The 12,702-nt window shown below is 38.4% G+C and overlaps 1 protein-coding gene and 1 long non-coding RNA gene across 2 annotated transcripts in view; one reads left to right on the forward strand and one right to left on the reverse strand.

Moving 5' to 3' along the window:
• The window catches only part of CDC42SE2 (CDC42 small effector 2), a 1,077,748-nt gene that overhangs the window by 467,383 nt on the left and 597,663 nt on the right, over nt 1-12,702 (reverse strand). The window lies entirely within an intron of this gene.
• Nucleotides 1-12,702, forward strand: part of LOC126956046 (uncharacterized) — a 96,233-nt gene that overhangs the window by 79,798 nt on the left and 3,733 nt on the right. The gene's annotated exons all lie outside the window — the stretch shown is intronic.

The following is a 12,702-nucleotide window of genomic DNA, read 5'->3' on the forward strand; positions in this document are numbered from 1 at the left end:
GAGACTTTGGGCTGAGATGATGGGGTTTTCTAAATATACAATCATGTCATTTGCAAACAGGGACAGTTTGACATCTTCTTTTCCTATTTGAATACCCTTTATTTCCTTCTCTTGCCTGATTGCCCTAGCCAGAACTTCCAACACTATGTTGAATAAGAGTGGTGAGAGAGGACATCCCTGTCTTGTGCCGGTTTTCAAAGGGAATGCTTCCAGTTTTTGCCCATTCAGTATGATATTGGCTGTGGGTTTGTCATAAACAGCTCTTATTATTTTGAGATGTGTTCCATTAATACCTAGTTTATTGAGAGTTTTCAGCATGAAGGGCTGTTGAATTTTGTTGAAGGCCTTTTTCTGCATCTATTGAGATAATCATATGGTTTTTGTCATTGGTTCTGTTTATGTGATGGATTATGTTTATTGATTTGGCTATGTTGAACCAGCCTTGCATCCCAAGGATGAAGCTGACTTGATCGTGGTGGATAAGCTTTTTGATGTGCTGCTGGATTCGGTTTGCCAGTATTTTATTGCAGATTTTCACATGAATGTTCATCAGGGATATTGGTCTAAAATTCTCTTTTTTTGTTGTGTCTCTTTCAAGCTTTGGTATCAGGATGATGCTTGCCTCATAAAATGAGTTAGGGGGGATTCCCTATTTTTCTATTGATTGGAGTAGTTTCAGATGGAATGGTATCATCTCCTCTTTGTACCTCTGGTAGAATTTGGCTGTGAATTCATCTGGTCCTGGACTTTTTTTGGTTTGTAGGCTATTAATTATTGCCTCAATTTCAGAGCCTGTTTTTGGTCTATTTAGAGATGCAACTTCTTCCTTGTTTAGTCTTGGGAGGGTATATGTGTCCAGGGAATTTATCCATTTCTTCTAGATTTTCTAGTTTATTTGCACAGAGCTGCTTCTAGTATTCTCTGATGGTAGTGGGTATTTCTGTGAGATCAGTGGTGATACCCCCTTTATCATTTTTTTATTGCTTCTATTTGATTCTTCTCTCTTTTCTTCTGTATTAGTCTTGCTAGCAGTCTATCAATTATGCTGATCGTTTCAAAAAACCAGCTCCTGGATTCATCGAGCTTTTGAAGGGTTTTTTTTTGTGTGTGTGTCGCTATCTCCTTCAGTTTTGCTCTGATCCTGGTATTTCTTGCCTTCTGATAGGTTTTGATTTTGTTTGCTCTTGCTTCTCTAGTTCTTTTAATTGTGAGGTTAGATTGTCAATTTTAGATCTTTGTTGCTTTCTCTTGTGGGCATTTAGCGCTATAAATTTCCCTCTACACACTGTTTTCAATGTGTCCGAGAGATTCTGGTATGTTGTGTCTTTGTTCTCATTGTTTTCAAAGAGCATCTTTATTTCTGCCTTCATTTTGTTATTTACACAGTAGTCATTCAGGAGCAGGTTGTTCAGTTTCCATGTAGTTGTGTGGTTTTGAATGAGTTTCTTAATCCTGAGTTCTAATTTGATTGCACTGTGGTCTGAGAGACAGACAGTATGTTGTGATTTCTGTGTTTTCACATTTGCTGAGGAGTGCTTTACTTCCAACGATGTGGTCAATTTTGGAATAAGTGTGATGTGGTGCTGAGAAGAATGTATATTTTGTTGATTTGGGGTGGAGAGTTCTGTAGATGTCTATTAGCTCAGCTTGGTGCAGAGCTGAGTTCAATCCTGGATATCATTATTATCCTCTGTCTCGTTGATCTGTCTAATATTGACAGTGGGGTCTTAAAGTCTCCCATTATTATCGTGTGGGAGTCTAAGTCTCTTTGTAGGTCTCTAAGGACTTGCTTTATGAATCTGGGTGCTCCTGTATTGGGTGCATATATATTTAGGATAGTTAGCTCTTCTTGTTGAATTGATCCCTTTACCATTATGCAATGACCTTCTTTGTCTCTTTTGATCTTTGTTGGTTTAAAGTCTGTTTTATCAGAGACTAGGATTGCAACCCCTGCTATTTTTGCTTTCCATTTGCTTGGTAGATCTTCCTCCATCCCTTTATTTTGAGCCTATGTGTGTCTCTGCACGCGAGATGGGTCTCCTGAATATAGCACACTGATGGGTCTTGACCCTTTATCCAATTTGCCAGTCTGTGTCTTTTAATTGTGGCATTTTTTGCATTTACATATATAGTTAATATTGTTATTTGTGAATTTGATCCTGTCATTATGATGTTAGCTAGTTATTTTGCCTGTTAGTTGATGCAGTTTCTTCCTAGCATCGATAGTCTTTACAATTTGCCATATTTTTGCAGTGGATGGTACAAGTTGTTCCTTTCCATGTGCAGTGCTTCCTTCAGGAGCTCTTGTAAGGCAGGCCTGGTGGTGACAAAATCTCTCAGCATTTGCTTGTCTGTAAAGGATTTTATTTCTCCTTCCCTTATGAAGCTTAGTTTGGCTGGATATGAAATTCTGTGTTGAAAAATTCTTTTCTTTAAGAATATTGAATATTGGCCCCTGCTTTCTTCTGATTTGTAGGGTTTCTGCCGAGAGATCCACTGTTAGTCTGATGGGCTTCCCTTTGTGGGTAAGCCAAGTTTTCTCTCTGGCTGCCCTTAACATTTTTTCCTTCATTTCAACCTTGGTGAATCTGACAATTATGTGTTTTGGGGTTGCCCTTCTTGAGGACTATCTTTGTGGTGTTCTCTGTATTTTCTGAATTTGAATGTTGGCCTGCCTTGCTAGGTTGGGGGAGTTCTCCTGGATAATATCCTGAAGAGTGTTTTCCATCTTGGTTTCATTCTCCCTGTCACTTTCAGGTATGTCAATCAAACATAGATTTGGTCTTTTCACATAGTCCCATGTTTCTTGGAGGCTTTGCTCCTTTATTTTTACTCTTTTTTTCTCTAAACTTCTTTTCTCACTTTATTTCATTAATATGATGTTCAATCACTGATACCCTTTCTTCCAGTTGATTGAATTGGCTATTGAAGCTTGTGCATGCGTCACGTAGTTCTCATGCCATGGTTTTCAGCTCTATCAGGTCACTTAAGGTCTTCTCTACACTGTTTATTGTAGTTAACCATTCGTCTAGCCTTTTTTCAAGGCATTTAGCTTCATTGTGATGGGTTCGAACATCCTCCTTTAGCTCGGAGAAGTTTGTTATTACTGACCTTCTGAAGCCTACTTCTGTCAGCTCGCAAAAGTCATTCTTTGTCTAGCTTTGTTCCTTTGCTGGCGAGGAGCTGTGATCCTTTGGAGGAGAAGAGGTGCTATGGTTTTTAGAATTTTCAGCTTTGCTGCTCTGGTTTCTCCCCATCTTTGTGGTTTGATCTACCTTTGTTCTTTGATGTTGGTGACTTACAGATGGGGTTTTGTTGTGGATGTCCTTTTTGTTGATGTTGATGCTATTTTTTCTTTTTGTTTTCCTTCTAACGGTCAGATCCCTCAGCTGCAGGTCTGTTGGAGTTTGCTGGAGGTTCATTCCAGACTCTGTTTGCCTGGGTATCACCAGCAGGGGCTGCAAAACAGCAAATATTGCAGAACAGCATAATTGCTGCCTGATCCTTCCTCTAGAAGCTTTGTCCCAGAGGGGCACCCGCCTCTATGAGGTGTCAGTTGGCCCCTACTGGGAGGTGTCTCCCAATTATGCTACACAGGGATCAGGAACCCACTTGAGGAGGCAGTCTGTGCATTCTCCGAGCTCAAACACCGTGCTGGTTCTCCAAGTTTTTATCCTATTTACTTTTCTTCTCCTCTTTCCTTTGCTACTTTCTAATATCTAAATATTGGAGATACTTAGGATTGAGTCCTTGTTTCTTTTATTTTTCTTATCTAACATTCATTCCCAATGTCATCTCACTTCATATCATGGATTGAAACAAGAACTATTAATACATACACTAATAGGTCCTCAAATTATATCTCTAAAATGTTGTGCTTCCCTGAAATCTAGACTTGTAAAAACTACCTACTTATCATTGCTACATGGATGTCAAACTTAACTGGTCTAATATGGAACTCTTCACCTTCCTCCCCAAACTGACTTTATTTTCGTTTTAGGAAACAGCATCTTTGTTTTGCTTGTTGTTTAGGTCAAAATTCTTAGAAGAAGTCTTAAGCTCTTCTTTTTCTCTCACCTCTTCATCTGATCCAACAACAAGTGATGTTGGCCCTAATTTCAAATTGTAACTGGACTCAAAGCATTCCTCATTTATTCCACTGTCTTGTCCCCAAGCCACTATCATTTGTCTCTTAGATTGTTGTGGCAGCTTCCCAGCTGGTCTTCTTATTTCTCCTATCCAGTTATAGTCTTGTTAACACAGTGGCCGGAAAGCTCCTGCAAAAACATGAGTCAGTCATGTCACTTCTTTCCTTACCAACATTTCCTGGCTTTTATGTCACTCAGAGTCAAAGTTCTTTTTTTTTTTTTTTTTTCAGACAGTCTGTTGCCTAGTCTGGAGTGCAGTGGCATAATCTTGGCTCACTGCAACCTCCGCATCCGGGGTTCAAGTGATTCTCCTGCCTCAGCCTCCTGAGTAGCTGAAATTACAGGATGCCACCACATCCGGCTAAGTTTTGTATTTTTAGTAGAGATGGGGTTTCACCATGTTGGCCAGGCTGGTCTCGAACTCCTGACTTTGAGTGATTCACCTGCCTTGGCCTCCCAAAGTGCTGGGATTACAGGTGTGGGCTACTGTGCCCGGCCAAAAGTCAAAGTTCTAGATGTCCCTCAAGGCTTCCGTGATCTTTTTCTCTTATTTCTGAGAACTTATTGACTATTCTTCCCCCATTCACCCCAATCTAGCTGCCTTGACTTTGCTGTGTCCTTTTCCCGGAATACAGTTTCCTCAGTAAGCTGCCTGATTTGCTTTTCAGACTCCTTCATGTCTTCATGTAAACGTTTCATTCTCAGTGAAGCCTTCCCTTGCTACCCTAACTAAAATTTGCACCCTTTCAACAGTCCCTTTCCCATTTCCCTATTTATTTGTTTTAAAATCACTTATCCCATTTAGCATACTACTTAATATGCTACTTATTTTCTTTTGTATTTTTTGGCTGCCATCAGTAGAATATAAGCTTCAAGAAGATTTTTGAATGCTTGATAAATATTTGCTGAATTAAAGAATGAATCTATTTTTTTTATTTTATTCTTAGGTCAAGTTCCCTAGCAATCCATTTCACTTGTAACAGTTACAATGATATTTTAGAAACATGAACTCAAACATTTCTCTAACTTGAAATGAAAATAAAATCTTTCACTGGGCCTGCAAAGCACTGCGTGATGTGACTCCTGCTTACTTCAGAGAATTTATCTTGCTTCACTCACACCCTTGCTACAAGCTCCAGACACCTGCTTTTCTTAATGCTCTTGGAGGACACCACATTCCTTTGTGCCCAGGAGCCTTTACATGCCCGGTTCTTTCTGCTTAGAATACCTCCAACCTCTGCCTGGTTCTTTGGGTGACTTTAATTTCAGTCAGAGCTTAGTTTTTAAATATAAGTACTTCATTATTAAAACTGCTTTTGCTGAGGTTAAAAGAAAAAAAAAAAAAAAAAAAAAAAAAAAAAAAAAAAAAAAAAAAATAAAAAAAAAAAAAAAAAAAAAAAAAAACAAAAAAAAAAAAAAAAAAAAAAAAAAAAAAAAAAAAAAAAAAAGGATAAAATATACTTAAAACATCAGAAAATCCAGTGACAGCATGATAGTTCCCAGCTTCATTAAACGAATTTTATTCAGGATGTTTAGTACTCCTTATATTTATTCAAGATTTTAGTGTATTATGTGACTACAATATAGATTTTCACTTGGGTGTACTCACAGATACAAGGGAGTATCTCTATTTTTGGGCAAGAGATTAAGAATAAAAGAGGAAGAAGGAGAGGGGAGACAGAGAAGATGAGAGAGGCAGATGCTGTAATAGCAGTCTTCTCTTGCATCTAACAATATAAAGAGGAAGATGAAACAATCCCTACAAACAAAAAAGAGCATAGTTTATGCGCCAATCTTAAAACCGCCAGGCAGTGTTACTTTATTAATCCTTGCAAAGTCAGCAAAGTAGATGTTAGGAACTGTGTTTCTTTATTGTGCTTCTCAATTCTTTGGTGAAAAGCATGTCCTCTGGGACTTACTGCAAGGAGGCAACAGCAAGGAGGTGTGTGGATGGTAGTGCATAATGAATCCACTATAACATTCCTATCTCTCTGGGCATTTAGATTTTGTTTCTTTATATTCTAAGAAATTTTTGGCATCTCAATCTCACATTAAATACATAATCTTGGCCAGGAGTGGTGGCTCACGCCTATAATCCCAGCACTTTGGGAGGCCGAGGGGGCAGATTGCCTGAGTTCAGGAGTTCAAGACCAGCCTGGCCAACATCGTGAAACCCTGTCTCTACTAAAAATACAAAAATTAGCCGGGTGTGGTGTCACACGCTTGTAATCCCAGCTACTTGGGAGGCCAAGGCAGGAGAATCGCTTGAACCCGGGAGGCAGAGGTGGCAGGGAGGCAGAGGTGGCAGTGAGCCGAGATCGCGCCATTGCACTCCAGCCTGGGCAACAAGAATGAAACTCCATCTCACAACAACAACAACAGCAACAACAAAAACCCCCCAAACAAATATATAATCTCTGGTAAATATATTCATATTAATAAATTAGGTCCCACTTAAAATTATATTCCATCCTCTGATCTAGCACTCTTAACATCCATTCCCACATTTGCAATTATCTTAGAGTAAAAGTGGTCTCCTACCTTCTCAGACATTGCAGTATCCCCTAGAATCACTGGACTTGACTTATATGAGTAGATGTAATAAGGCATCCTATTAATAAGATACCTCTAGCAAAGCATCTGCTTCAGATGGGTTATTACAACGTCTCCAAGCAAGAGATGATGAGTCTTCTCAGAAGAGACTCAGAATGATCCAGGGATCAATATTCTTACTTTCATCTAAGTCTACCCAGATGTCCTCATTTCAAGGATCTGAGTTCTACTCTTTTCACATTAGTGTCCTACCTTTCACAAAGGAGAATGTGAGTCTGTGAATCAATTTCTGTTATAATTCTTCAACTTGCATAATTAAATTTTGTGTCTGATTTTAAGCACTATCTATAATCTTTAAGAAATAAAAGATTCTCTTGGCCTGCCATAGAAGTTCTCATTTTCTTGAACTTAGATTTAAAAAAAATCCTTATTTATTGCTTTTTGTAAGCTTTCCAGGAGGCATAAATAAATAAATAAATAAATGAATAAATTTGTTTCACCCCGCAGTTTTGTAGTCACCACTACTGCCATAAAAGTCAAATACAGGAGCCCCCTTTTTTCCAGGACATTTGCTTTAAGGTACCTCATTTCACTCTATTACAGATTACAACTTAATAAAATATGATACCACTGTATGACAGATGATCAGTATCCCATTTTTAATTGACAGGGAATTCAGCACAACATTCAAGGCTAATGGAATGACAAAAGTCCTGGGATTTTATTTTTGAGGATCTGTTTTCTGATCTCACTCATAGTGGCAAATGCTGTATCAGTTGGGTTCAGTTAGGAAAAAGAATTGCACTAGGAATTTCTACACCATAAGTTTACCACTAAGAATTGAATGCATAAGTATTTGGAGGGTTGACAAATCAAAATCAAAGCATGGAAGTCAGTTAGATAAAACAATTACAGGAATCAGCTGCTACCTCTGAGTCCAAGCAACAAAAGGATACTATAACCTAGGATTTTTGAATGAGGGGTCCTGCAGAGTTTGGTCTCAGAACTTTGCATATCTGGATTCTGCCGGTATTTGTGAGGGAGTGTAATGGGTTTAATTTCATCAATGTTGGAAGTTACTGGCAGCTAGAACCAACTGTTGATGCTGAGGTGAATTGCCACTGCTCTGGCAACACAGGCAGCAATGGCAAAAATCCCAAGAAAACAAAACAAAACAAAACAAAAACAGAAGAAAGCCCTTCTCTACTCCTTCTGGCTTCCAATCCCTTCTGTTGCCTCCTATTGACAGACCTAAAGAGCTGGCTGACAAGTGAGTCTGGAAAATGTAATTTGCAGGTTCTCAGTGCAAGTGTTACGTAAGAGAATATAGAAGAGTAGAGCTGGATGACAAAAGGTACATGACATTCAACAAAAGAGTTATAGAGGCAGTGATTTTTTGAAACTGCCACCTAAAAGATGAGTAGGAGTTAGGCCAATAGGTAGAAAAAATATTCAAATCAGAGGGAACCACATATGCAAAGGCCAGGAGAAAGAGAGAAGGGCATGTTTAGGTCACTAAAAATGAAATTCATACCATTTTCTTTATATGACCCAGGAAACTAGTTAATGGACACTCCTAGTTAGAGATTGAGATCTAAGCAATGGTTCTTATGTTACTGCTGATGTGTTATGGTATTATTACACTAACAGAAATTTATGGATTCATAGACCATTCACATTTTCCAAATTCAGCATCTAAAGAAACTGCAAAAATTTTGGCTAATGTTTGTAATTTTGTCCATCTATTCTTCTCTCTCTTTCTCTCTCTCTACATACACTCACACACACACACACACACACACACAAGGCCCTTTGTATCTATGGATTCTGCATCTGTGGATTCAATCAACCTCAGATAAATAGTATTCTGAAAAAAACCTACTCCAAAACAATAAAAGTGATACAAATAAAAAATTCAGTATAACAACTATTTATATAGCATTTTCATTGTATTAGGTATTATAAGTAATCCAGAGATGATTTAAAGTATATAGGAGAATGTGTATAGGTTAATATGTAAATACTACACCATTTTATATAAACAACTTCAGCATCCTTGGATTTTGGTATCTGTAGGAAGTCCTGGAACAATTTCTCCATGGACACTGAGGGACAGCTGTACGTACACACACACACACACACACACACACACAGTTTAAAAACTTTTTTTGGAATAAGAAACACTAAAGGAAATCAAGAAAAACCAGATTCATGTAATGTTCATGTTTTTCTGTTTTAGAGGTTTATTTTTCATAGAAATTTTCTATGAAAGGTAATGTGCATTATATTTAAAAAGTTTTCATCTATTTCTTTTCAGTCCTGGTGAGAAAAACTATCTTATATAGCTACATGATATAAGGTGATTTCAGCTTGTGTGACTGCAGCCCAGTGATTTCAAAGACCTTTAATGGTATCAAAGACTACATGTGGGGTGAGCCTCTGAGAATAGGGGTGTTTGCTTCATGCACCTGATCTGCTGCACCTGCGGGCTTCAGGAAAGGGAAGAATGCCCAAACTGGTTGTCTAACTTAGGCTACTGTGTTTTACTACTTAGATCTGTGCTTATATAGACATCTGGAATGGATACTTGGGTACCAATATCCTATGGCTAGTAAGGCCTTGCAAAGCATTTCTGAATTTTACTTTCTTTAGAACTCATTGAAGCATCAGATTCCTCAGAACCGGCTTGCTCCATGTACTGAGTACATGATACATGGCACATTAGCTACAGGATGACATACTGATTTATGCATTTATGGTTTTGTTCAATCATCCATCATCACTAATTGTCAGAGATAAAGGTTTAATGTGTTTCTGTGACTTCCCGATGTGTCGTTCTCTTTTGCTTTTAGGATCTAAAAAACTTGAGAATACTTTCTCTTTTTTTGCTCTTTCATATAATTTTTCTTATTGTCACCTTGTACACATTAGCTGTGGTTAATTAAGAAAGGCTTTTCCAACTCTACTATTTTCTTTCCTTATGCATTATGTAACTAAGGCATCCAGCTTACCTAATTTTATCCTTCATTATAAACAAAAATAAGAAGCTCAATTAGAAAAAGAAAAGAACCTATTATACCTCTTCCCAGGTGTCTGCATTTATTAGAAGAAATTATTTCTAACAGAACGGGGGAGAGAGATGAAAACACACATTTTTGGATGATTGGGTGGGGTCCTGGGAAAAAGTATGACCATCTCTTGTTGGAGAGTGTATTAGCAATCACAGCTGTTCATTAGTGGTCAGACTTGAGTAATTAAGAGATTAATTAGAAGAAGAGATAAAAATGTGTTCACATTCTAAGAATAAATCACACTAATGAATAAATAAATACATTCTGATGAATAAATGAACACATTTATGCTTTATATATGTGAATTTCACTGTCAAGTTCTGCAGATAATCTCCAAGCATTTATTAATAATAGATACATCACATAGATTGTATTCAAAGCAAAAAGCTTTGTGTTGTATTCAATCAAAATGAAAAATCTGCTATGTAGTTCCACATTGCAAAGAGTGCTATCAGTCACATCCCCATAGCACTGGGTAAGAAAAGACAGCTTCCGTTTCATTATCACACCTGGCATACCTCTTTACCTGCCTCTTATCCATCTAGATAAAGAAAATCAAAGGATCTTTGAGATAACTGAGTTATCAGTCTGTGAGAGAGTGCTGTAGATTCTCCTTTTATTTTTGGATGTAAAGAGAGTAGATTATTTTGATTTAAGCCAAGTGAAGGAGTGACACTCCAAGAGATCCACTCACAGAGACTGGGTGTGTCTGAAGAAGGTGTGAATGGCGCTGAATTGAAAGTTGGATATTTGCTTATACAGTGGGTTTGAAATCAGGATGTGGAATATGTGAGACTAGGGGAAAGAGAGTCAAGCATTAAGGAAGTCACACCTCCAGTGTTTAGTAGGTAAAGGACGATTCTCTCACGGACTAGATGGGCACTGTGAAAGGGAACCGGGCTTCAGCCATGTTGCTGGAAGCAAGAGGTCATGGACTATATGGCTGAGGGGTGGGAAGTCAGGGTGGATTGGGTGAGGTCTCTCTGAGTAGATTGTCTACATCAAATAACTGAGTGTTCTCTGCGGGGCTTCCTGAAGAGTCTGCACATACTCTTACATGTATGATAGTGGGCCCTTGAACGTCCGTGACACAGAAAGCATCAACCATCAAGGAGCATGAGGAAGTCAGAGATATTCTCCCCTTTCCTCCTATTTTCACCAAGGTTCTAAACCATGGAGAAGGGGCAACCCAAAAAAGGGAGAGGGGGAAGAGGGAGAGAAGCGGAAGAGCTGACACTGTCACTCTCTAAGTGCTGGCCAGTCCTAGCTAGGGAAAGATTAGTGCATTAAACTGCATTTGAGGGTTAAGTTTTAAACTGTGTTTAATGTTACTAGACATTTAATGTTACTAGACTCAGGGTTGTTTTATAACTGAAATTGACTATGAAGCTTTCCATTCTGTCTGAAATGTCTTTAAATGGAAGGCAAAGGAGACTTGGTATAATTCATTGAAGAATAAAGGTTGGAAAGAAACAAAAATTCTTCTCATGGCTATAGTCCATTGAGTCAGACCATTCAGTATAGCCGTGAAGAACTGTATGGTCTTATTCCTGATCATTTCTCTATTATCATCTTCTAACATAATCTTCTGAATTCAGGTCACTTTAGTTCTACTGGCGCCAAGATCTCTCCCATCTTAGATTGCTGTTCCCTCTGCCTGGAAGGTTCTTCCCTGGATCTTCACAGCACTGGCTCCTGTTTCCCTCAGCTCAAATATCCGTGTCTTAGAGAGGTATTTCCTGACTGCCTCTTTAACTTCGTGAGCCTCCCTGTGCAGTTACTTCATATCATTACCCTGTTTATTTCCATCATGCTATTTGTCACCATCTCTAATTATTTTACTTACTTGTTTACTTGTTTATTGGCGTTGTATCTGTCTGTTTTACAAAACTCTGTATGTCCCAGTGTCTGGGCTATAACCACTCAATGAACATGGATTAATGAATGAGTGAAACAAGCTTCAATAATTCAAGATAACCTTAAGGTTATCTGTAAACAAGCAGAAAAAAAAGAACCCAATTGCTGTGCAACCTTCTTCCAAATGTAAACTGGTGGCTAATGATATAATTAATTGGGGCTCTACCTTAAGGCTTTTCACTGTAGGGAAACAGATGTTTTATCAGTTCTGGTTTCCTTGTGACAAAATCATTCCCTTCAGAAAAAAAAATGAAATAATAATTTGTGTTTACGATGTATTAGATGCTTTAAATATTTACTCATTTACGTCTACAAACTCTTTAAGGTCAGCATCGCAGTTTTGTAGATTCAGAATCTAACTATTTCATATAATTGGAATCTAAGACTTCCAATGAGTATGTGACTAGTAATTTGTTGTGTCAGTACTGCATGCCAGCCTGTTTGGCTCCAAAGTCCGTGGTCTCCCTGTAACATTGTATTACTTTCCATCATAAAAATATCAGGCCACTAGTGACATCATGACATCACTGGTGACTTTATGGACTTGAGATGGCCCTAACTCACTGTTTATGACTTTGGCTACAGAATCAAGGGCTCATTATAACAAAGTCTTGGATTGGTTTATCTTGTTTTGCATGTATTGTTTGGACAGAATCTTAAAGCCCTAAAGAATATAAACTGTAGAATCATCTTTCACTAGTTGTCTAAGACAAGGATTGTCTGTGCAAGTGATTTACTGGGAAGTGTTTCCAGGAGAAACTGTTAAGGGTGTGAGGGAGGTAGGACAGAGCAAGTCAGAAGCCAAGCAAGGGGCTAGTTTCAGGCAAAGTCCTGGGGAGGGTGTAGTGAATTCCTGCAGTGGCATTGCTGAGTAGAAGATGCATCTCAGCATTGTCTTGACCTGAGGGGAGGAGATGGGCTTCCATATTTCCCTGCTAGTCCTGGGCTGGAGGATGAAGGTTGGGAGGTACAGAGGTAAACCTCTAGGTGTTTCTATGGCTTCCTGCTATTGC

This window comes from Macaca thibetana, chromosome 6 (genome assembly GCF_024542745.1).
Source record: "Macaca thibetana thibetana isolate TM-01 chromosome 6, ASM2454274v1, whole genome shotgun sequence".
In the NCBI taxonomy this organism is placed as follows: Eukaryota; Metazoa; Chordata; class Mammalia; order Primates; family Cercopithecidae; genus Macaca; species Macaca thibetana.